The sequence below is a fragment of the Equus przewalskii genome, chromosome 17 (genome assembly GCF_037783145.1).
Source record: "Equus przewalskii isolate Varuska chromosome 17, EquPr2, whole genome shotgun sequence".
NCBI lineage: Eukaryota > Metazoa > Chordata > Mammalia > Perissodactyla > Equidae > Equus > Equus przewalskii.
In genome coordinates, this window is record NC_091847.1 from 76,099,653 (window position 1) to 76,122,868 (window position 23,216).

Here is a 23,216-nt window from a genome sequence, read left to right on the forward strand (position 1 = left end):
AAGGTAACTGCCAAAACTTCTAGACCTAACATCATCCCCTCAGGTTAAGTCCAGGAAAAAAGTTTCTCTCTCTCTGTCTCTTTCACACGCGTGCGTGTGTGTGTGCGTGTGTGTGTGTGTGTGTGTGTGGCCTAGGGAATAGATGAACCGATTGGCTGAGGGTTAGGTCCCTCCCTACCCCCATCTCCACACCTGGGTTGAAAGTGAAGGAGGGGTGTTCCCCAACAGGCAGCCTACCCAGAAGAGGGGTGAGCGGATGCTGGACACACGGGAGGAGGGACTGCAGGGAGATCCTTTAGGACAGACCTTGGCCGTGGGCCGGAAAGAGCAGGAGGACCCCATCCAAGACAGCTTCCTTTATAATGTGGGCCTATGGCATTTGCAAACCCTAAATCCAATGGAAAAACAAAGAACACAGGAGTTCAAAAAAAGCAGGAGCAGTGATCGGCTCAGGGGTATGGGTAAGATTTATGGACTTGCTGGATTTTGAATCAAATTTTGAAAAAAAGGGAAGCAGACGAACGGATAGAAGACAGAAGTATTTCAAGCGGGCTGGAACAATCGTGCGTGTGAAGGTGGAGAGCCTTCACCCACTCGCTCACTGCTTCTTTCCTTCACTCCGTCGATGAACATCGATTGAACGCCTGCTTGTGCTGCACACAGCAGCAGGTGCTGCGCTGGGACGGTGAACAGGACACAGTCCCAGTCTCTCCCTCAAAGAGCCGGAAGCCAAGCGTGTCCACAGCAGAGTCTGGGCAAGTGTCACAACAGAGGAAAGCCCCGAGTGCTGTGGGGACACCTCATCCAGACCCGGGGAAGGAGAACGTGAAAGTGAGCTGAGCCACGGTGAGTCCAGCAAAGTGCAGGAGCGGAGCGGGTGGTTCCGGCTGAGGGAAGAACACGGGCAAAGCCCCAAGAGGGCCAGAAGAGCAGGGCAAGTTGGTGGGAGGTCTTGAAGCCAGATGGGAGAATTTAGACTCGATGAGACAGGATATGGAAAGCCACCACAGGCCCTACGCAGGGTCAGACATCCCGAAAATAGTGTAGAAGCAAAATTGCTACACCAGGTAAGAGTAGGACAGAATTTGGGACACTATCTTGCCAACTAGGAGGTGGGATTTCTGACCTCAGGATATCAAGTCCAAGTGGAAGGAAGTTGAGTTTAGAAAGACAGCCCAGCGATGCAGACAAGTAGTGCTCGTGGGTAGAAGAAAGTGGAGGGTGAGTGAAGTGAGGATGAGAGCCGAGGGGAGCCTGGGAAGGAAGTGCCATGGAGAGCAAAGGCAGAACGTTGTTTTAGCAGGAGAGCTGGTAAGAGAAGCCACACTGCTCGGGCAAAAACTCCAGGAAGCTGGATAATGCCAAGTGTTGGCAGGGGTCTGGAGACATGGGGACCCTTGTACATGCTGATGGGAGGGTGGGCTTTTGCACCAATTCTGGGGAGCAATCTGGCACATTGGCGAAATCAAGTATAGGTAGACCTAACAGCTCAGCTATTCCACTCCTGGGCATAAATCTCAAACACGTTTCTAACCTACAACAATGCTGAGTGCAGTGTTATTCATGGCAGGGGAAAACTGGAAGCAATGGAGGGTCCACACCCGGAAAGAGAAAAACACGTACCATGGAATATTATGCAACAGTTAAAAACTTGGTGCTAAGCAAAAGACAAAATAAGCTATGTAGCAGTTCCATTTTTATAAATAAAAAGTAGATGCTGAGAAAATGCAACATTGTAGCTTCCCCACCCCCTCCCTGCCAGCACTCCTGATCCCCTTTTCTGGATTATTTTCCCTATAGCACTTAGCGCCTTCTAACACATTGACAATGTTCTTATTTTTATGCTTATAGATTGCTGTCTTTCACCCCCTGTTAGTATATACATCCCACGAGTGCAGGATCCCCGATGGTTTTGTTCACTAATGTGTCCCAAATGCCTGAGCTATAGGAGACAGGCAGCAAATATTGTTGAAGGAATCAATGAACAGGACAACGATACACGTTTTGCAAGAACTCATACAAACCAAAAGATGAGAATAGTGCTTTTAAGCACAAGAGCTCGGCCAGGAGGGGTGTGAGGGACGAGATGGAGGCCCGAGGGACCACGCTGCGCAGAATGTCCTAGACTGAGACACAGGTTGGTGTCCTCTTAGTTCCATTCTCTCCCACCTCCCAGTGGCTGGCCTGGACCTGTGGGCAGCCATGCCCGACTTCCAAGACATCAGATATGGAAAACATAAGCCTGATGACACTGAGTCCTTGTCCTGGGAGACCAGAAGTCTGAAGGATTCCAGGTGAATGGCTCTCCCCAAACCCATTTTAGGAAAGGTGTTAGCTGGACAAGTCTGCCCTGGAGTCCACGCAGGCCCCTTAGAGCTTTGGCCAATTTGGGAGTTTGGAATTCGCAACTGGTTCACATGTATGAGCAGGTTTAAAACTAAACAAAGAGTGAATTCATGCTAGAAGGTTCCTAACAAGTCATCAGTTTCCTCACCAGTAGCACGAGAATATCTGGAGAGTTTTGCAAAACACAAATTCTCAAGCCTAATCTCCATGAAGATTTGGATTCAAAAGATATTAGGGGGCCCAGGAATGCTTTTGTTTTGTTTTAACTCCCCAGGGGATTGTGGCCCAGTCAGGACCAGGGCCCCAGCACTGGGCAGTGGAATCCCAGTCCACGGCCGGCCCCGCAGCCAACCTGGCTCTCCCCAGGGAGGCAGGAAGTCTGCTCTCTCCCATCCCCCACTAGGAACGCTGGAGGGGGCTTCAGGAGGGAAGCAGTCGCAACTCTGGGTGGAGGTGGGCAGAGAATGGGCCAAAACACCCCCTCAGCCCTTCTCTAGTATCAGCATTCCAGGCCCACCCACCTGGGCCCTTGGTCACCAGGAGACCTCACGCGTGCACGCAGGCCCTAACCTGCCCCGAGCCCGGATCCGGTGCTTCCCAAGCTGCTCTCTCAGCCTGCTTTGAACAAAGGCGATTGTTCTCCCAGGAGTTCACTGCAGGGAGATGTCTGTCCATCCTTTCCCCTCTCCCATTCCTCCAGTCTCTGCTCCCGCCTCTAATCCCTGGGAGGGAAGGTATTCTAAACTCCACCGCTCTTGGCTGTTTTTTCCTCTCCGACTTGAAAGCCGCACACTCTCGTGTGTGGGTATTTGCGCAGAGTCCCTCCTCCCAAGCAGGCACACTCCCGCAGCCACAGGCGCATTTTCCACGCCCGAGGCTGAGGTGCGGGGACACGAGCGATTTTTAAAAACACGCATTTGGAGTTGCCGACCTTCCTGTGGGAATCCTCCTATTATTTAAAGGCTGGATTGTGCCTTTCCCTGCCCCCACCTGATGAAGCAGTAAATTGTAACAGGAGAATCTGGCTAAACAAGTTTCCGATTCAAACGTTATCTTGTGGACAAAGAACTCTTTGAATATGGTTTCTGTGTCTGGCTTCTTGTGATGGAGTGGAAAGTTACATTTTCACTGTTGCTAGAATTCTCCTCCCTTCTGCAGCGTCCAGCGGCCGCTTTCGGAGAAGGAAGGCTTCGGCCGGATGGGGGACCGGGGAGGCCACGCGGCCAGGCCATTTCCTGCTAATTAACACGTGGATATTGATAATATTTCTCTCCTGGAAGCTGCCTCTGAGAAGGAGGTCCGGTCCCCACGTCATCAATAGGCAGAGGGCCCCTTTCTCCAAGAACCCACAGTCCAAACACGCTTGGGCGGGTGATTGATAGAAAGCTCCCATTTTAAAAGGATTCCAAATCTAAACAGAATGTGTCTGGTTACTGACAAAATTAAATTACCCTCCGCTGAAGGAACTTCCCCTTCCAGTGAAAACAAAGTTATAGTTACAGATAAAATAGAAACTTGGGCATAAATTCTTAAGAGGTTTCTAACAGCAAGCGAGAGTGATTGTTAAATTTATGGGCTTAATTTTATTTCATGTTTGTCCCACTTTGATAGACTTCATAAATGAGAAGGTACAAAAAACCTTTTTGTGTGTAGTATTCGAAGGGTCAAAAGTCCAATCGACTCTTCGGTTGAAAAAGCACCTGGAGGCCCAGGTTTTCCTGAGCTCTCTCTTCTTCTCTGCTCTTGGAAATATCTCTTTTTCTCCCTAGAAACACGATAACCAGGCCGCCCTGGAGAGAAGGACAAGGTGGAAACTTGTCTTGTGCCGTGGCCACTCTTTCCAGGGGAAAGACTGCATTTAACACCCTGCCTTCATGGACAGTTCTCATCAGACTTTCTCCTCGCTCTCCTTGCTCCCAGAAATGAGGCCAATATTGCGAAACAGGAAGCAGCTTGTAAGGATTTTGGTTTTCAGATCGGCCAACAAGAGAGCATTCCAGTCCATTGTTTTATTTATTTGATGGGCCTTTGCTGAGTCTCTGCTTTGGCCGCCACTACTCTAGGCTCTGAGAGGAGTACAGGAGTCTTCAAGGGAACTCCTGTCTGTAAGGTACATTCTCATTCACACATGCTTTCACCCTCTCAGACGGATGCCAGGCGAGAGGGAAAATGGCCTCTGGATCTAAAACACTTGGAGACTGTGGAGGGAGGTCAGATTGCAGAGAGGAAACCTCCGGAGAATGGCACAAGGCCTCCCTTAATCCAGACATGTCAAAAGTATGGCCTCCCAGAGAAGAGAGAGCGGACGACCGGGCCCCCAGGTGCTCTCAACCAAGAGTCTAGAATTTCCAATTCTGTGGGTTTGGTTTGTTAAGTGTTTCAGCTGGAAAGATGTCTTCCTCCGAGACGCAAACCTCAACAATAAGGCCCCTCTCTTTCGTTTGAATCCAGTTTCAAATCTCCTCCCTAACAGAGAAACTTTATCTCCTACATCCTCTGCACTCTTCTCGCTTACATCCATGGATACGGGCTGGCGAGCCCAGCTGGACCCTGCCACAGCCCTGTTCTAAAGAGAGAGATGTCATCGGCATGGTTTATATTTGGGGGAAATTTGCTTTCATTTTACTTTTGATTAATGTGCTAAGATGTTATATTAGGGAAGGCACCCCTCCCTCCTTTCCATCTGTGGGCCTCACCAAGCGGGGTGGGTTCTCAGGAGAGCAGCTGAGGCCAGCGCGAACATAGGCACTCCCAAGGCTTGGCAGGGCTGCGTGGTGCTGAGGCGATGGCTCTTCCATCACACTGTCATTGCATTGCAGAAAACATCCTGAGCAGTCGAGCTGCAGCACTGCTGGCAGCAGAGAGCTGACCACCGGGGGAAGGACCAGCCAGTCCGTCCTGTCCTTCACAGACTCCCTGTAATGTCTGTGTTAGGTGGTGGGTTCTTCACTGGCCCTGAGACCACTGACCCCTCACTGGGCTGGAGCAGGTACTCAGGCGCCATGCTGAGTAGGTTAGAGAGGACTCTGCTGTGTCCTGAGTTGCCGTCATTACCACTCATTGCCACTGTCACCAAACCAGCCAGCCCTCGATATGCTCCAAGACAGTCCACCTAGGCTCCCTTTCAACCAGATCACCATTCCTTAAACTCTTCCTGTGTAGAAATTGTGGATTCCCAACTGTTGGTATGGCAGTGGTTTTAAAATTCAATTCAGAACAAATTTAATGAGCATCTATTATCTCCATTCATTTCACATTTATTGATCTCTTATATGCCCACCAATGGGAGACAACAGTGAATGAACCTGGCCTTCCAAGTTCATTGAAGGAATATCCAGGATAGTACTAGGCACTTATTGTCCGATCTTCCTGAAAAATTCCCAGACGCCCTCTCCCAGTTTATTTGGCTCCTCATCTCCCCTAAAATCCCCCTCAAAAGAGAAATAGCCGTAACAGTTGGCTAGAGTATTAGAAATGGAGAGTATAAAAGAATGTGTTTAAAGTCAGACATGGGTCCGAGTTGCAGTTTACTACTTCCTCATCATGAGACGCTAGCCCACAGAACATCTCTGAACTCAGTTTCCTCATTTGTAAAATGGTGATAATAAACCCTTCTTTAAGGGAGAGCTGTGAAGATGAACGAGCCAACAAGTGCACATGGCCAGTCTGGGTCAGACACACAGCGGTGGGCCCTGTGGAGGGGTAGCTGCCATCGTGGTGGTGGTTACACACTCTTATGACTACGGCTATGACTGCGTCGGAGACAAGTGTGTGCTTTGCGAGGGAGCATAGCCTTCAGAGACAAGCAGTGATGTGTGGACAACTTGGGAGAGCAGCCCTTCGAGGCAGTAGCCTATCTCAAGTCTCAAGTGGGTACATCACATTGTACAATTTGGATTTTTCACTGGAAGTGACGTCTTCCAAAGACAAAAGCAAATGTCCTCTCGTTCTGGAGGAAAAGTGTAAATTGAGTTTTTTGGGTTTTTTTTTTTACTTGCTTGTGATCTTCAGTTGCTTCTTCCACCTGTAGGGCCAGTCTTCTTCAGAACAATTGAGCTGTCTCAGCCAAATCCGTCAAGAAGCTCAAAAGAAAGATACTGTGTTGGAGTCCTGCTCTGAGTCACTGGGGGGATGGGGGTAGGCACCACAAACACTTCTTTTTCCTTATTTTTCTTTTAAAGGGTTGGTAGATCATGATCAAAAAATAATCGTCACCATCTAAAAATGCTTTATAAGTGAACGAGCATTGTTTGGCTTTTTGTTTTTCCTCTCTTTAGCCTGAGGAAGTCAGAGGGGGCCACCGTGGAGCGCTATAACTTGATGTCACCCTTCTTCATCACCTTGGACAAGCAGAGAAAGTAAATACTTTTGTGAATCCACCCAGGACAGTCCCTTCAGGCCAGATCAGTAGTTGACAGCTGAGTTTACAGTAGTCAGCAAGCAAAAATATAGAAAAACTTAATACGTCAATTTGGGTTTTATTGTACTGAAAGGATTTTCACTTTTAAAGATAATCTCTAGTTTTGGCTTATAAGGCCCAAGAAGATAAACTAGACAGACACCCCCCGTGCATTAAAAAAATTTCCTCCAATTAACGCAATAACCATAAAGTGGCTTTCATGATATCCATTTTCAGATTTTGGTATTGAGCCCAATTCAAAATTTGAGAACAGTTTTCCTATTTTTATGGCCAATACATTGAGTGCATATATTTCTCACTGTTTAAATCAGAGGGAAAGTTTCATCTAGGATTATTTATTTTCACTCTTTCATTTTAATTCATGTGCCTCTGGAGAATGTATCTTTTGTATGATTCTATTTCCAAAAACCAAAGGAAAACAGAAGATGAGATGTGATTGGTTAGTTCCTTTAGAAGGTTGTTTGGAGTGGCCTCTCCTGAGAACTTTTTTTTTGTAAGTCATATTTCAAGTCTTTGATCTTGACAGCCCTGAAATACTACCTTAAAATTACATCATAACTATAAAATGACTTTTGTTGGGTAGTGGAATGACTTTTCAAAAAGCTTCCACTAAATATACAAATATTATAGTGAAAGGATGTCAGAGTATTCCAAATGATTAGTGATGGTATTAAAATTGCCAGTATTGCTATATATTGTACCCCTAAGAAATTCAGAATATTTATGGGAAGGCCTTCATCAAAGTAGTCTGGCTGGTTTTTTTTTTTTTTTTTCCTTTTTAAAGTAATTGGTAATTTCTTCTTTTAGACTCTTTCACATGCTTTGCTATAACTAAAAGCCATTTAAACTATTGATTTTTTCCAGTGAGGAAAAATAGCTTATATGCATACAAGTCAGTAGACCAATTGAACCAAATAATATCTAATATCATCTTAAACATTTGTTAATTCAATAAATATTTATGGTAGATTCATAATATATGATACAAATTCAACTCTGTGCACATGGCACAAAGAAAAAAGAAAAAGAACACTTTCAATAGTGTGTACCTTCCACCCCCCACTCACTCAAGGACAGACCCCAGAGCCAGCGAGGCGAGGGGCATGGATCTGCTGTCCACTCTGCTCGTTTTACTTTTCTTGTACCTCTCAAGGGTGAGGCTGAATGTAAGGCTAGAGTTTGAAAGATAAGATAAGGGTTTGGGGTATATCAGGGCCTCCAAATAAAAGCCAGCTGATTCATCTGGCTCCCAACCAAAAACAGACAAAACAAAAAAGTCTGATCCATTATCAGAGACAAATCTGCCTGTGTTGGACCTAGTGAGAGCTGTCCCTATATTGTAGTTCATAAGCCATTGAAGAGATTTTTCAAGGATAATCTTGACTCCAAGGTTTATTTGCCCTACCCCTTGTGGTAGATGCTTAATACAATGCAGTCAAGTAAGATGCACCTGCTGTATACAAAGCTTTGTGCTGAAATTATAGGGGGAAATTCGTGGATCACCTAGTGGGCATTTCAGGGGCATGACAACAAGATTATTCATACATGCATATGTATACATACACACATATAACTTGAGAATGAGTCACATTTTTGTCGAGTGGGCCAATCTTGACAAGTCTTTTCCTAAGCTAATAGTTTGTTTAACTAATCTTTACTTTCCTTATTAGGAACTGTGAGCACATCAAATGATATAAATTTAAAAGATGAGATAAGACATATTTGTTTTTACATTTCTGTTTTTAGAATTAACTATTGATGGCGTTGGCAATTTTGTTGTTGGTGGTGGTGATGGTGGTTTTTTAGAACAAGCTAGTGATTTAAAAACAGAAGTGTAGACACAGAGAATTTATTTATGTGCTGGTCATGAGCTCCATTAGCCAATGGAAGGCTTTCATGGGTAACATGTATGATATGTATACATTGTATACTCAGGTGCCATAACATCAGCCATTAGCTGATACACACACGCTGGATTCAGTGAATCACCCCTGTCCCCAGTCTCAGTTGCATCAAATCTGAAATGCATCATGCTAAGAATTTCCCCCTAATTTTTTTAAAAAAGAATATTTTCAAGAAAAACTAATCCACCTGTTTCTAATTCAGTTACAGCTTATTCCCTTAAGACATGACCTTGCCTGAGCTGGCTCTATCCAAAAAATCTTTTTACTCTACTATTTTGAGGCTTCTTTGCAAACAGGTGGTCCTTCAAACAGCTGGGGGCCTCCCCGGCCCTCAACTCATGTTTGATTCAAGCTCAGAATGAGCCTTGTTTAATCAACTGGACTCCCCAAGAGGTTGGAAAACGTACCACCCCATGATCAGGAGGAGAGAGCCGTGAAGTAAGCACTGAATTTTCTCACAACTCAAACCTAATCCTTCCCTCTCTTCTTATAGGATCAAATGAAAATTGCAAAGGTTACATGCAATACCTCACTCAAGCTGACCTTTTCAGTTCAAGAGAAACAAAAGTGATCAGATAGGGAGTGTGACTTTTGGACAGAGGGCCATCCCATCTGGGGACAGCATCATTGTAGGGATTATGTCAACAGAACTTGGTAGCTTTATTTTAGAACAAGAAATGATGGCAGGAAAAGCAATAGACATCCTCATTAAAGCTCATTTACTGGAGAGGCTCAAAATCCTCCTTTCCTCTTTGGTATCACCCAAGTTACTCATGCCAATTTGTGAAGCTGTACATCATTATTTTAATTGTCTGCAGCCCTTGGGTGAGTTTTAATGATCTCACTGGGCTGGATACAAGCAGGGTTCCGGACACTACAGTTAAGAGTTTTCACAGAGATATGTGGTGGCCACCAACTCAGGGGGGACTACAGGAACATGGTCATTGACAAGCTTTGGGACAAGATTTGGGTCTGTGTGGTTTTTCCCTTCTCTCCTAACATAGCAGCTGATTGTCTGGTGACGTAACAAAGATAAACTGGAACTAGGCTCTGGCAAGGGTTTTGATTTGCTCAACAAAACCCTGCCCATTTCCCTGCTTTCCACACAGCTCTCTCTTCTGCAGGTTCCTCCCTGCTAAAAACCTTCCCTTTGCTCCAACCCTCCCCACAACTTCCCTAGAGGAAAAAGCCCTAAACAAAAGCTCCCACTGCGCAGAGTGTTAATTATGAGGCGAGGGAGTGTCAGTGGGTCAGCTTCAGAGAAAGAAAGATCCGGGCAGAGAGAAAGGGAGATCGGCCTGTGCTGGAATCCGCTGCACACACGCCCCTTCTACTACTGTTCATCTGTCCTTCATACCTCTTCCCCTGCTGAGCCTCAGGCCTGTGTCTCTAACCCGCTCCAGAGCACCCAGCTGGAGAGTAGACGAACCACCGGTCTGGCTGTCAATCCCACCCACAGCCCTGGGTGTGTCCCGCCTGAACTCTAGCAAAGCCGCTTGATGAATGGAAACTTTAAACATTCTTTGGATGCTCCTGGTATTTGAATCACCGTCTAAACGGGTGTGACATTAAAAAGTTTGGAAACTTTTTAAGAGAAAGGGCAAAAGGGGAGGGAAAAGAGGGGAACTGTCCAAAAAGTAGGTGGTCCTGCGTTAGCTCAGAGCAGACCCGCACAGCAAGCCACGCGCTGGGCTCTGGAGGGCAGACGTGGTGTCAGCTGCCTTTGGACAGCCTCATCCGAGACCATGCCTGCTAATATTGCTGCCACGCTTCTCTTTGGACTTTTCTTGTCAAATCCTTCAACATCGCTCTAGATTCGTGTGGTTCTAATCTCTGCGGCTACATGGAGAAAAATGAAGTCCGGCTGAAGCAGAAGGAAAATTATTTTCTTGTAGTTTTGCTTTTAAGCGAGTATTGGAAAACAAGGAAGTTGAGGAGGTCAGCTGGGCTCCCTGGAGAATCTCTTGGCTTATAAGGGAGGTGTAGGTAAGGGTGGCCCACCAGGAAGGTCTCCAAAGCAAAGGGCAAGATCTTGAGTGCCCACTGGAGTGGCCAGGGAAACTGACATGGAGGAAGTCAGCCCAAATGGACTTTAGTAATAAACTCCTCAGATTCACTGTCGCACACAAGGGCAGGGGATTGACGTGACACGGCAATGGATGTGGAAAATGGTGAGGGCCGAGGGGGAAAGTGAAGGAACCACAGTTATGTAGATACCAGGAGACAATGAAGGAGCAAGTGTAGAGGGGCTGGTTGATGCTGAGATTCAGAAAAAACAAAATCTTTCTTTAAACAAATGAACACCATATTCCTGCCACGGAGATGAGAAAAGTGGTGATGAACCAGCCCAGAATAACGTCCAAGGGCGCCAATCTTTTTGGAGACACGGCCGTCTGTGAGGCCTCTGATTTCCCCACATCCCCCCTGCTGCTCCTTGCAGCACACGGTGATGCTGACTTAGGAAGCCTAAGTGAACCGAGACGAATTTAGTTTTGAGGATTTCTCAACAGGCTGCAGATAACTGGAGACACTTTAAGCTGTTGTGAAACTGAAGCTGGAAGTCACTGCCATCCCACAAATCTAGAGCTGGAGGGGCAGACTGATGGCCTCAGGGGAGAAGGTAATAACACAAACCCCCTTTTCAGGTAAGGGCAAATAACAATGAAAAGAAGAAGCAATTTTATTTGGTCAGTGATTTCACGGCCTCTGAGATGCACGCCCCGGGATCCAGCCGCGAAGCCCCGGCCGTGGAGCCGTGGCCTGCCTGAGCCTCGGCCGTGGGACCAGGGGTGCTGCTGAAGGCCTGGCCGGGAGCCTCCAGAGGTGAGTCCAGGGCGTTGGTGAGTTTCTCTAAACAAAGAGCACACACATGCACAAGTCCTCGATTGACGACTAATTTCTATAAACATTTCCTGCTGAGCAAAGTTCGAGGCACAGGCCAGTTTTTTCCCATTGAAAAGGAGAGAGATGAATCAAGATGATGGCTCTCACTGGTTTCTTTGTGAGGTCATGTTTTTCATGATTTGCCAGAAGTAATAACGTACACACTGAGAGGGAGAAGCCGTCTAAGGTGAACGCCCTGAGCTCACAGCTCAATCTCCTGTTAGCAAAGACTCTGAAACTCTTCTGCTCTGAGTTAAGTCCTTCTGTGCCCCTAGACTAGGCTTTTCGGACAGATGCCAGGATGTTTGCAATCCTCTTTGGCTTCAGAGTCTGCATCCGAAGCAGCCATAGACAGGCTCGGCTTCATCCGTGGAAGCTGTAACGCAGGCTCCTTATTGAGCATCTGTCTTCTGCAGGCCCAGTGCCACGTGAGGCCTTGGGGGGAAACAGAGGACCAGGAGCCAGGTCCTGCCCTTGAGAAGTTCGTGGCGTAGTGGGGGAGCCAGGCACCAGCCTCCTCACACGATAGCTGCTCCTGAACGGGGGCCGTGGTTGCTAGGCAGCTGCCTTAGAACAGTTATTCAAGTCAGGAAGTCAAGTCCTGCTTCTAGCTCTGCCCCTTGACACGTAAGTCACTTGTCTCAGGCTCCTCTGCCTACGGTGTAATACATACAATTAGAGAATTACTTAACATCTCTCCTATAATGAGCAGCAGTTGCATATGCTCAGATATATTTTAATGACTCAAATTAAAAGGGAATATAATTGTGTTCCCAGGTCATCCTGAGTGAGATCCGAGCACCTTTTCCCACCAGTCTTACAGGTCATTATTCTATTTCTTTGGCGTCCTCCAAAATGCCATTCGCAAATTCAGTAAGTATTTGCTGAGAAAATGAGCAAATGACTCAAGAAACATTTTGATTTCTTTGAATCATTTGTTGGCTCCTCATGCTACAATGTCTAGCACTCAGACAACCACACCCTTTAGCATGGATATCTGCTCAGGATCCATTCCTCCTTTTTCTGGTCGTAGCCCCTCATTTGGCTTTGGGAACTATCCTTCCCTGTTGGATACAATCATGGGGGTTCCTTTATACAACCCTAAGCTAGACCAGCAACATAACATGAGAATTTTAATCTTGAATGATCTTGAGAATAGTCAGAGTTCAGCTGAGACTGCGGTGTTCTGAAGAAACTCTTCTTTAGCTCCTGCTGCCTTGACCTGCCCTGGCTCCTGTCCTCTCCAAGCTTGTCTTTTCTGCTTTCGCTTTAGTTCTGTGACCTACCATGGCAGCCTTACAATAAATATTTTTTGCACTTAAATCAACTAGAGCTGGTTTCTGTTGCTTGCCATCGGAGCACTATTCTGCCTGCTGTACACATCTTCAGAAAAGGTCCGGGGACTTAAACTAGGACACCAAATAGAAAAAGAGAACTTTCAGAGCTAAAAGAAGCTTTCAAAATCTAGTCCAACCATTTTGTTTTGCAGATAATCTGAGCCAGAGAAGTTCAGTGACTTGACCAAAACCCTAACATTGGCTGGTGAGAGTCAAGCCCAGAACTCCGGAGAGCTGCCTTCCCGTCCACGGGCCTTTCCACTTTTTGCTGTTTCCTGTCCTCAGGTCTTGTCTTCTCTTTGAAGGTTATTGCCTAGGGCCATTTTCCTGCTACAATGGCAGAGTAGTTAGGACAGAGGACGCAGAGTCTGCAAAGCCTAAAATATTTACTATCTGTCCCCCTTTACAGAAAGTTTGCCAATATCTGCCCTACGCATATGTAAATGAATGAGTACGGGTGTGTTTCAATAAAACTTTTTTATAGACACTGAAATTTGAATTTCATATAATTTTCAAGTTTCTCCAAATATTCTCCTTTTGATTTTTTTTCAAACATTTAAAAGTGTAAAACCCATTCTTAGCTCATGGACTGCACGAAAACAGGTAGTGGATCCACAGGCAGCAGGCCAGCAATCCCTGGCTTGAGCCAGTTTGAGTTAGGGTTTCTGCTGCCTGCAACGACCTGCAACCTAACTGATACAATAAAGTCATCCACACATTTACTGATCATCTACCATGTGCTGGGCATAAAATGAGGAAAAACGTACAATCCTTCCCCCGGGGAGCTCAGAATCTAGTTAGGGACTCAAGACCGTCCACAATAATAGCCACCATTTATTGCTACCTATTACAATGTGTTAATCACCTTTCCCTTTAGATGAGTTATCTCATTTAATCTTCATTAACAATGCTACTAGATGGCTTATACTATCATTCCCATTTGACAGATGAGGAAAGTGAGGCTCAGAGAGATCAAGTACCTTGCCCAAGGTCACCAAGCGAGCAGGCAGGAAAGACCTGAACCCAGGTTGTGTGACTTTGAAGCCTGAGGACCTAGCCACTTGCCGGGGGAACCCACCATAGTGTGGCTCCAGCCCACACTGTGGTTCCCACTCTCCACCGTCTGTCCTTTCCTCTCCTGTCCTCACAGCCTGGGGGACTCACGATGCCCACACCTGTCCTGGGCAGCTTTCCAAAACTGCAATGTTGCTCAGCTCCCTGTCCCAGTTCTCTGAAGATCTCAACCATCAACCCTTAGTAACCAGTCCTTCTTCCAAACACCTCTAGCACCTGCTGTCAAGATGACGCATCTTCAGCTTATAGAGGGTTCTGATTGTCGTTTAGCTTTATCTGTGTTTCCTGTCTCTCCCCAAGTGACACTATCGGTGTCGGGGGTGGGAATTTCCCTCTGCCTCTTGGGAAACACTCAGGACAAGCTCAAAAACCTAGCAAAAGAGTGAGATAAAAGGAGAGATCCAGCAGCTAAGGAAACAATTAAGAACCAGAACATCATCATCTTCTATGAGAAAAAATAAAGGCAACATCCCCCTCCCAAGAAAAATGAAACAAACACATCCAGGAAATACTTAAGGTAATAAAAGTTAAAACAGAGGGACAAGACAAAGATTAAAGAAACTAGAAAGGAAGGAGTATAAATAGAGAATAAATTGGTGTCCATACCTGAAAGAGAAACCTCTTCCCCACCCCAAAAATAGAACCAAAAAAATATTTGAGGGCATAATACAGAAAAATTTCTCCAAAATCAAGGAATATTTGAATCTGCAGATGGAAGTTGCGGGGGGGGGGGGGGGCGTCTCCCTCTAAACAAGGAAAACCTGATATAGAACCATCACGACTTCAAGAATAAAGAATCCTTCAAGCATCCAAGCAGAAAATCTAGGGCCCTACAAGGGGGAAATGATAAAGCTGCCTTCCTCCTTCTAAATAGCAACATTCAATGCCAGAAGGTTCTGAGGGAAAGAAAAGGTGACCCAGGAATGTTACCCTCAGCAAGCAGTCATCCCCATACAGAGAGGTAACGCTCAGACATCCTCAAATGTGAAGGAATTCAGGCCATGTAGCCCTGATGAGTCCTTCTGCAGGGGGAGGGGGAGAAAACCCACATGACAATGATACAGCCAGTCAAGAAACGGCTCAAATCAGAGCACGAGCAACAGGAAAGTTTGGTAAAAGGACTAGCAGTAAACATTGAATCCAGAGGACTAAACCCTGGAGAAATAAATGGATGCAAATCAGAATGCAGGTGCCATAAACCCAAACAAATTACAGATAACGGAAGCATCAAAGATTGGGAACCGGAAGAAGCCGGAGAGCATTGAAACAGCCAATCACTAGGCAGAAAGTCAGTCAAAAGCACCCACCCAACCTTTCCTTTGACTTTCATCATCTATTATGTTTTTTCTTAACCTGGGAGTGATCTTTTGGAAACTAATATACCTTGTCATTCAGGAACTAATATGTAAAGGTCATCAATTTCACCTGAGTGCCTTTCTTCTGTTAAGTTCAGGTAAAACCAAACCCAATATTTTATTTTTGAAAGCATGCATAATATGATCCTGTTGCTATAAAATTATTTCTGTCCTCTCTCTCTGCATATACATAAGGTGAAGTCCAGAATATTACTTACTGTTATTCATTGGTTATTTGGGATGGTAATAGTAACAATAGCTAATTCTTATTATGGACTACACTGTGTGTCCAGTGCTATCTTAAAGACGTTACAGGTGCGTCTGTATTTAATCCTCCTAAGATTCCTAAGCAGTGATAGAGACTATTATCACCCCCAGTTTACAGGTAGGGAAACAGACCTGGGATGCTTCCTATGGGGACACAGGTGGCAAGTGGCAGTGCTTCAAACCCAAGGCTTCCACCTCCAGATCCCGAGCTCTGAAGCAGCACCCTAGCTGCTTCTCCACAAGTGGGTGGTAGGGCATTTGTTGCTTTCCTTGTACTTTGAATTTTTTTTTCACCTGAGCTAACATCTGTTGCCAATCTTCTTTTTTTCTTCTTCTTCTTCTCCCCAAAGGCCCTGGGTACATAGTTGTGTATTTTTAGTTGTGGGCCCTTCTAGTTGTGGCATGTGGGATGCCGCCTCAGCATGGCTTGGTGAGAGGTGCCACGTCCGTGCCCAGGATCCGAACGGGGGAATCCCTGGGCCACCGAAGCGGAGTCCATGAACTTAACCACTCGACCATGTTGGGGGGGGGGGGGCGCCTCTACTTTGAATTTTTAATTGATGATTATGTATCATTAAAAAAGAAGTCACTACCAAACTATAGAGAGCTTCTACTTGGAAAAGAGGATGAATACTCCCAGGTATTACACAGGCAAACTGAGCAGATCCTAATCCCCTCACACATACATCCCCGTCTGTCTCCTGACTGCTAATCTAGGCAACTCCTTGTAGGGGAGGGGGCTGTTCAGAGGATTAACCCTTAACAAACTCGCACAGGCTTTGGAACAATAGGTGGTCTGAAACTTTAATGAAAATCATTGCAAAAGGGGTGACTAGAAATTCGGAACAGCATACCTGTGTTTTATTGGTTTTGGGCAGGTTAGCTGGAGGAAATAGGCATCTTTAAGGGATCACCTCTGTGAGAGAAGAAAACGTGTAACAAACAAAAGGTCGAAGGCAGCCCAGGTGTGCAGTCACGCATCCAGGTTACTGCACCTCTGAACAACCTGCTGGACTGACACAGCTTCGTTTTAAATGACACAACTTAACCAGTATGCTGCCTTCTGCCATCTGAGTGCCACCTGTCAGGCTGGTGAGGGGGAGCAGCTCCCAGGAGGGCAGAGGAACAGCTGTTTGTGTCACCTGGGAATGGGACCCACATACGAATCACATCTCTTTGACAATGATTCTAAAGTCCTCCTGTCACTGTCACTCACCTGCAAAATTAATGACTAAAGGGGAGAAGGAGAGGAAATGCCTACCCCCGAAAGAGAGAGAGAGACAGAGAGAGGGACAGAGCAAGTTAATAAATAAAACAAGAGCCTGAAGGGAAGAGCTGCTTTGTCAGAATATAAATATTTCCCTTCCCCTTTTATCTTTAATGTAGTGTGAGAAGCTTATTAAAGGGAAATGCATCTCTGTCCCTGGAGCCCTTGCACGAGCCTTGCGGGGAGCTGCCTGCAGAACGGGCTCGCCTAGCCCCACGCTTATAAACTCTTCTCTGCTGGAAGCGAGCGTAACGTGCAGAGCAATAAAGACGGCTGAGGGAAGAAAGGGAAGCCATTGTGGCCATTAGGATCCTTATCTTGATGGGCCTGGTGTCATGTTATGTTAATCGCTGGGAGATGCTGAGAGACTCAGGATGAGCAATGCCTGTCTGCTCAAACGCTTGGCTTGAGATTCCAAGGGAAGCTGGCGTTGCTAGACTTTTGCTCCTCTCCATTAGAGAGAACAATATCCAAATTTAGACAAAGGGGAGTTTGTCTCCAAGAGTAAGACAGACATAAAAGCTGAGGGGTCGGGGGTGGGGGTGGGTGTCCTGTGAGTATTCCTCCAAGAAGCCCTCTGGGGCCGCAGACCTCACATCTCCAAGAAGACAGTCAGCATGGGCAGTCCCAACATCCAGCATTCCTGTACCCAGAGCCATCACTATTCCAACAGCACAGAAGATTTTCACCCTCCACATCTCTTTCCAGAAGCCCTAAAAGAGGATGGGACAGTCAGAGCCTGCATACCCATTCAGGCTAGCACAAAGCCTTGCATGGCGTGGGCACCCAGGAAGCCTGGAAGGCACTATGCAGGAGCCACACTGGTCTTGTTTACCCCTGTATGTGCAGCGCCAAGCACAGGGCCTAGTGCACATGGCTTCAGACGGATGAAGGAACACAAGCATCTGGACACAATGAAAGGGTCTCCTGTTGGCCATCTTTGCTGCCTCTCCAGAGCATCTCAGTCCCAATAAGGATTGGGGCTCTGCTGAACTCTGGGGCTGTCACATCTTTGCTGACCATTTAGAGACACTCAGCCACGTGGTTACACGAGGATAAGCCACCCATTCATCAGGTCCTGAAGGCTGGGGTGGGAGTGGGGGCAGAGACAGCTAAAAATGGCTGCCAAAATGTGTTTCTCCTTCAGTCCTCTTGCCTGAGCTTTCCCCAGGGAGCTGGCTCCATTTGCTTTGCGGCCATACCCACCCTGCAACATACCCATGCATTTTCATTTCTATGATGTAATTGATGGAGAGGACAGCAAGGGTTTAAATTGGCATTTCTGGCTCTCTTGCCAGAGCATCTATTTGTCTCCTCTCACTTAGCAAGGGTTTGCTGCCATTTCAAACCCGCCGGGCACCACGTAATCACTCCAGCTGCGGCACCTACTTTTCATCCCCATCCAGGCCCCTCCCTGTTATGATGTCTTTTTCTGGTCTCATCCTCACTAATTTTGCACGTCTGGTTCCCTTTCCCACTGAACCCCATCTATGTGGGCATAAAGACTCAGCTACAAATCAGAGGGCTGGAGTCATTGCTATTCCACTGTGCTCACCACTTTCAGGACCAATTACATCTTATGGCAACGTCTGTGTTCCAGGGAAGTGTATAATTCAGGGATGGTGAGCCATCCTTAGCTGGTTCCTAGGGAATTCCTTGCCCACCATTCTAAACACTGCCTAGCAGCTGTTTACAATGCCTGATTTAACATTCCGCCTCCTGCATAAGCCCCGTCCAACCTCCTCTCAGCGTCGGCTGCTTTGGGGTCCTGGAATCTTGAGAGGACCTCTTTCCACTGTTCCCAAAAACAGTTTAGAGGAGGAGGTGTGGGGGAGGGTGGCACTCACATATCCGCGGGTGGTTACGTGGAAGAGGGACTACATTTGCGCTGTGAAGATCAATGGAAACCTCGCAGACACAGATTTCAGTTCAATATAATGAAGGACTTGCTAACAATTAAAGCTGTCCAAAATGGAATGGAAACCCTTTAAAGAGACCGCTCTCTCCCTGGAGTTCAGACAGAGGTGAGATCTCTCCAGCCAGAACTGCCCAATGCCCAGTGACACACACACCTCATATTATCAGCATGATCAAGTGGTGCCTCCCGTTCTCGAGCCAGACCGCCTGGGTTCAAACCCCAGCCGTTATAACTCACCAGCTCTGTGATCTCAGGCAAGTTATTTAGCCGCTCTAAAAAATGCAGATAAAAACTCATTAGACTTTCTGGGCAATTGTGAAGGTTTTTTTTTTTTAATGTTTATCAAAAGAATCTGTGGTTTTTAAACAGTAAGATAGTATTCTAAGCCTTTGGGTGCTCAAAGCTCTTACTAGATTATAGAAGTCATAAAAGAGAGGCCACTGCTTTTCACCAGCGACAACATAAAACAGCACTTTCTAATTAATTGTTATTTTACATACATACATAAACACAAATGTTACTGTTTAAGCTTTTGGAAATTGTGATGAGGAAAATTCTTTTAAACCAACAAATTGAGCTGCATAGGGCAAGGTAGAAAACAACAACTCATTTATTCCACAAATATTTATTAGGCGCCCACCAAGGGCAGGGCTACTTGGGAAACACAACTAGGCCCTCCTTGCGGATGCTGCCTGCCGGGGGGGCTTGCCGTGCAGCAAGTAACTGCTTAGGGCCCTTCCATTTGCAAAACTGGGAAGGGTTCCACAGGCTCTGTAAATCTAAAGTGCTCCGCAGGGCAGTTTGAGTTGGTTTGCATCCCAAATGAAACGGGCAGGACAATATAAAGCAGTAATGTAAAGCATGGTGAGAAATGTACCACTTACATTTTTTCCCTGTTTCCCATTAGAAGTTCAGCTCCGCAAAAGGTTGTGATCATGTTGATAAACTCTATATGCATATTGCCTAGGAATGAAAAATAACCTTTCCTCTTCATTTGTCCTTAGCACAGTTCTTGGTTCTGGAAGCCCTATGCCTAAAAAGGACATGGGTAGAAATAAACATGGGATGCCCAAAATATCTTTTTTGTATGGGTTGTAGGCATCCAGATTTGGAAAGGAAAGTTTTCTCTTCGGTTGCTCCTGTGGTCTGTAGCAACTTTCAAATGGCCATCTCTTCAGCTTTTCAACTTGCTGGAAACATTCAGATTGAAGCATGACTTTGCCCTGGCCCTGCCATTTCTACAGCACTTTCAATCTCACCTGGGCACCGAGGATGCTGGCGGCCTTCTGGGAAACCAGAAACTTGAGCCCCCATCTGCCTAGACCAAATTGTCTCTTTACACCATTAAAGAACAATAATAATGACCCTTTCTTGAACATTTACAGCAGGCCAGGTACTAAGTTCATTGCATTATCTCACTTGATCGTCACAATCCTACGAGGCGGGTGCTGATATTATCACCATTTAACAGATGAGGAAACTGAGGCCCAGAGAAGTTAAGCAGCTTGTCCAAAGCCACATAACTAACAAGCTGCTGTGGATTCAAATCCACAAAACGAGTGCTCTCAACCATTACTCTCAAACTGCATCTCCAAAGAAAGTGGAGGGGAGCCCCCACTATACCAAAAATAAGAGCTTTCAAAATAGTTAATGGAAAAACGACTTTATCGCTCCTCCTAGCAGAGTGAGAAATGTGAGGTGGCTACTAGGGAAGGCCCAGCATTCTGGCCACCCCTCAGTGCTCCAGCATCCCAGAAATGTCCTGCCCCTGTGATGTCCTCTCGGACAGCTGGCGACAGAGGCAGTAGATGGAAACGCGTCCTCCTAGAGGCTTCCACAGGGAACACACACTCTCCCGGTCGGCCTGCCCTTGGGGACTGGGGGCCAGACACACTGGGGGGATCAGGTGGCTCCCACACCCAGGAAGGGGCTTCACTTCCTCCCTCTTTGCTCCCCTTCCACACGTGTTTTCTGCAAAGCAAGTCCTGGCTTCAAAGTCCTGTTCTTTTCCTCCCTCCCTGTGTGATCAGGGACATCTCCAGACCTTCGTTTCCCCGCCTATAAAATGGGTCCAATAAACAGTGGCCATCTCAAAGGGCTGTTGTGATGAAGATTCCAGGAGATAGAGCAGGTTAGGGGCTCAGCACAAAGCCTGGCTGTGGGAAGCACTCAATGAATGTTACAGTTCATAAAAATAGTGAAGATCCGACTAATCCAGACATTGGAGTCCATCGGCTGGCTGGCTCTTACTGTTTGGCTGGAATTTAAATCAGGATATCATCAACCCCAGGGCTCAGACACAGCAAGACCAACATGGTCCTCAGAACTAAGGCCTTAACACAGTGGTCACCTCCGGGAACCGCGGACGAGCCCCCTCAGTGGCATGCTAGGGGAAGAGGAGGAGTGGAGTTTCACAGCAAAACTGAGGCCCCTTTTGCTAACGTGAGAAGTCTGTCACCTCTTTTGTTTATCTCTTCTTTAAATGTTTCCTCTCTCGCCTCTTGGGCTGTTTTCAAAACGCCTCCCCATCGGTAGCAGCTCCTCACAAGTCTGCTGGAGACCACAGCACAGATCAGCAGCTCATTGCCCAGCTCACACGGCCCAGAACAGCCCCAGACCCCTCCCCCGGCCTCTGGGGTCCCACTGACAGCAATTTCTGTACCCCCCTTCCAGTTCCTTCCTGACCAAGCACCGCTGCTGTGGCCCCTGAGCAGAGCAGCCACACTCGCCGGTGTCCCGTGACTCTCCCGGGCACAAGCCCACCCAAGGCCCCTGCCAGGCCGGTCCCTCGGATCTTTCCACTCTGGATCTCACACAAGCACTTCCGGTGTGAGGTTAGCAGGAAGCAAAGATAAACAGACCCACAAATAAAGTTGGGCCATTATGTGCAAAGCTCTTGGATCAAGCAGAAGCCTAAGAACCCAAAAATGTGGATTCTAGTTCCAGTTCTTTCTGTGAACCCTTGGACAACTCGCTCCACCATCTTGGGCTTCGGTTTTCTCATCTGTAAAACGAAGGGGAAGAATTACTGACCTCCGATGTCCTTTCTGAAAAATAAATCCCCAAACCATTCTCCAATCAGCCCCCTTTTTACATCACAGCAGGGCTGGTTCCTAGCTCAGGGCCAAACTCCTAGGGTAAATCTGAGACAAACCCACGGTCATCACAGCTTGGTCATCACAGCTTCGTTTGTTCATCAGGACCCTGAGTTCCAGGATGGCAGCAGGGACCCGTTATATTCCCAGCACTTCGCACAGTGCCTGGCGCATGGTAATCTCTAAGCACATTTTTTTAAATAAATGAGGGCTATGTGGCTTTATTTCCCCATTTTCAGCTGAAGATGTACCTTATTCATGCATGCATTCATTCAGTCACTTACTGCGCACCCTCTATGCGCCAGGCACTGCATCCTGCCGCAGTGTAACTACCCAGGATTGGAATAACCTTCTGTGACTACTTAAAGCCAAAGTACCTGGTGACTAAAGCAAGGGGAGATTGCTCAGCATATTAATAAGAGAGTTAGCTAAGAAATACAGGGCTTCCCTGTTCCCCTCCCAGAGACTTCTGATAGCCAGCATTCGAATAAGAGTTGCTTCAGGGCTGGCCCAGTGCTGTAGTGGTTGGGTTTGCACACTCTGCTTTGGCACCCCAGGGTTCGCAGGTTTGGATCCCAGGCGTGGACCTAGCACCACTCATCAAGCCACGCCGTGGTGGCATCCCACATAAAATAGAGGAAGATTGACACAGATGTTAGCTCAGGGACAATCTTCCTCAAGTAAAAAGAGGAAGATTGGCAACAGATTAGCTCAGGGCCAATCTTCCTCACACACACACACACACACACACACAAAGTTGCTTTAACCAGCTTCACACTTTCAAAGCCAAAATTAACACCGTACAACAGGAGGCCCCAAATAAATTCAGATAAGACCTGAGCCAGGGAAGGACTCCAATTTACTAAGGAAAAGGAAATCTCAAAGCCCTGAAAGGCCTCATCACAACCCAGCTCCCTCCGCCATCTCTTAACTACCTCTTCAACACCCACCTCCCTTTGGGGACCCTGCCAGGTTGCTTGGGCTCAGCCACGCCTCGGCTCCTCCCTCAGGTGAAGCCATTCTCCAATTAAATCACAAAGAGGGGCAGACAGTCTGCAATGATCTGTGTTTATTTAGTAAATGGGTTGATTGCCCTCATTTGTGGAGATTAAGAGTTAATTTCCCAATGCAAAGAGAGCAGGTTTCTCAGAGGGCAGCCCCAGATAATTAAGAGAAAAACTCAAATTCAAATACCTCCCCCATCCCCCATTCCGCCCCTTCCCCTTCTGTTTTGGCCTTTCGGTGGCCTCTGCGGTCAGGTAGCCACCGGCCGGGCTCCCGCGAGGTTCTGACTGTGCGGAGGGAGGATTTGGTAAACAAAGGCTTAGGAATTCTTTAGGCGCTTTAAAC

General features: G+C 46.8%; 1 long non-coding RNA gene across 1 annotated transcript; it reads right to left on the reverse strand.

Moving 5' to 3' along the window:
- Nucleotides 1–7,486: 7,486 nt before the first annotated feature.
- On the reverse strand, nt 7,487–23,016 carry LOC139076852 (uncharacterized). Its single transcript, XR_011528868.1, has 3 exons — nt 19,656–23,016; nt 18,926–19,043; nt 7,487–12,208 (listed from the first exon to the last, which is right to left on the reverse strand). It is a non-coding gene; the product is annotated as an uncharacterized lncRNA (long non-coding RNA).
- Nucleotides 23,017–23,216: the final 200 nt, after the last annotated feature.